This window comes from Camellia sinensis, chromosome 8 (assembly GCF_055761805.1).
Source record: "Camellia sinensis isolate YWXY chromosome 8, ASM5576180v1, whole genome shotgun sequence".
Lineage (NCBI taxonomy): Eukaryota > Viridiplantae > Streptophyta > Magnoliopsida > Ericales > Theaceae > Camellia > Camellia sinensis.
The window spans coordinates 22,291,053-22,294,170 of NC_138968.1; positions in this window are offsets into that span (position 1 = coordinate 22,291,053).

Genomic DNA, 3,118 nt, shown 5'->3' on the forward strand with positions numbered 1-3,118 from the left:
AGCCTTTCTACCACTGAAACTCAGAGAAATTTCAGTGGTGGAAACTTGATTTTGTGGCCCAAAATAGGAGGGGGTGGTCCCCCTCTCCTTTTGTTTTGCTTGTATGCCTTATTGGTCTCATATTTTAGCATGCTCTTTTACTCTTTTTTGACCTAGCTCAAGCATGTTTTTGTGACTTGTTGGACCTTCCATAGCTCTGTTTTTGGTTGGTTTGGCCATTGGTTGATTGCTTCTTACACTTGTAGTGTGATTCTTGCAAATTAGCCTTGTAGGCTTAATGCTTTGGTCCATTATTTTAGCATGTATTGGCTCCACTCCAGCATGTTTTTGGTCATTATTTAACATACCTTAACTCTGATGTTGGTTGGTGGAGTCACCTCTGGCTTGGTTTTTGTACTTGTAGTGCAATCCTATTTGTAGGCCTAACATGCATCATGCTTTATGCCTCTAATCTTAGCTTGTGTTAGCTCTATCTCGGCATGTATTTGCTACAATTTTAGTATGCCTTAGCTCTGTTTTGAGTGGTCTTGGCCATGTGAGACTTGTTGTGCATGGTTGTAGTTTAAGTGGTCTTGACTAGCTTTGAGTTTCAAAGCCTCTTGCATGCTTTACTTGTGGTGATTGCATGCCTTAACCTCATTTCTCACATGATTTCAGTGTGTATAGCATAGTCACACTCTCACATATTCCACTCTTTCATAGTTTTTGTGAGTTGTGCCTTATGCCTCGTTTATGAGCCAATACGTATGCATGCTTGTCTAGGCTTTTGGGCTACCATTTCAGCATGTTTTGGTCTTTGTTTTGGCCTAATTGAGCTCTGTCCATGGCTGGTTTGGTCATTTGTGCCATGTATTGCATGCCTCTTGTGTAGGGCCCTTCACTAGCCTTATGCCTTAGGCCTTCTAGCGTGCCTTATTTGTGATGTTTATGTGATATGGCATCATTAAACACATAATTTCAGAGCATATAGCCTTGTTAAACTCTCATGTTTATTACTCTTTAATTGTGTTTAAAAGTTGTGCTCTTATGCCTTGTTGATGAGTCAATGCATGAGCATCATTATCTTACCTTTCGTGCTATCATTTCAGATCATTTTGGCCACTATCTTGGCATGCATGAGGTCTGTTTAGGGCTGGCTTAGTCCATTGAGCATTGTATTGTATAGCCCTAGTGTTGCGTGCTTCGCTAGCTTTAATGCTTAAGTCTTCTAGCATGCTATACCTGTGTTGTTCACATGATATGCCATCATTTGGCATATGATTTCAATGCTTGTACCTCTATCATGCTCTCATATGTGTCACTCTTTCAATGCGTTTGAAAATTAAGCTTTGTGCCTTGCTTGCGAACAAACCAATGAGCATGCGTTCTTTGCTTTCTGTGCCTAAGTCTTAATGTGTATTGGCCACTGTTTTGGAGTGTCTTAGGTCTGTCCATATGCGATTTGACCATTTGAGATTGATAGTGCACGCTTCTAGTATAATGCACTCTATTAGCTTTGATGCCTTAGCTTTTAAACATGCCATGCACGCATTGTTTACATGATAGAATCTTGCGCATGCCAGTTTAGCATTGATAGATAGGCATGTTATATGCTTTGCATCGTGTTTGGATCGGACGTTAATCCAAACACAAGGAATGTGGTACGTTTCATACTCAAAGTGATGAAACGTGTTGCGTTTCTTGGTCGCCAACCCTCTTGATCATGCATGATAGAGGCGGAGGCTCTTATGTGTTGTTTGTGCACTCGCTAATATTGTGCGAGCTTGGCTCTTTGGCCATCATGCATTGAGATGCGTGATTGGTGGTTTGAGAGTCGAATACTATGCTCATTTGAGCTTGAGAAATGATAAAGAGAGTAGTTGCACACATATTTCCTTGTAAATGCATTGTTGTGCCTTTGTTGATCTCTGTTGCAGCAAAGTTGAGATTCTGGAAAAAGAAGTGGCCGGCCGGCCACTTGCACTAACCTGTCGACCAGTTAAAGTGGCCGGCCGGCCAGTTGAGGTAGCCTGCTGACCAATTGAAGTGGTTGGTCGGCCACTCGTAGCAAAATTTTCCAAAATGCTCATGTTTTGGGGCAGATGCAACCTGAAAATGTGTTCAATGCTCCGAGGTCACCACGAGTGCAAACAGTGACAACTCATGGCAAGGCAATGCATTTCCGGACGATGCAAACCGAGAATACATATCTCCCTCCCCTCGAGGCCATTTTAACTGCTTTATTTAGCTAGTTAGTTTGTCGGTTTTGTAATTAATTAGTTAATGTATTTAGCTAATTTAATTCATTATTGTAATATTCTAATTAGCTTAGCATAGCTAGTTTCAATTTGGTTTGTAATTAATTAGCTTAACATAATTAAGTAATTGTTCTGTAATAAGTAGCTTAGCTTAGCTCTATTTATTCAGACCCTCCTTCGAGAGTGCAAATGTTGTAATAAGTGTGCTTGTGTGTGTGAATGTCTTCCAACCCCACGTCTTTCTCCCTTTTACTTATCTGCTTTTGACGGTTAGTTTAGGGCATATTTCAATTAGCATACCTTATGCTTTGCATGTTTATATCATTCATTTGTCTTGCATACACCGGGTTCGGCGCATCATTCAAACCGTATTGTATTTCAATACACTTCTTTGAATACATGTATCAAATGTTGCATTCATATGCCATCTTAGATAGTCAAGCCCATTTAGTTGCATTTTGCATGTGTTGCATTAGGCACTTAACATAGTTAGGATCATGCATTGATTTCTAAGTAGTTATTGTTTTGGCTCGGAGTACATTGTGAGTGTTTACGCTTTAGCACACTGCATGAGATGTGTATGTTTCCATGTTAGCATGCTTTCTATGAGACTATTTGCTTAACTGCTATAACTGCATGAATGCCTGTGGATGGAGGCTTCATTGCTTGAATTTGAACAATTCATCAAAATGTGCGTTTTAAGCCCACTTGAGAGTGGCAAATCATGTTTTAAGCCCACTTGAGGGTGGCAAATCCACATTTTAGCCTACTTGCGAGTAGCATCTTCAAACCATTTTCGAAAAACAAACATGAGATGTTTTGTTCCAAATTGAGTGATTTAGTCTATACTTGTATGCTGTGCACATCACATAGTAAGTTAG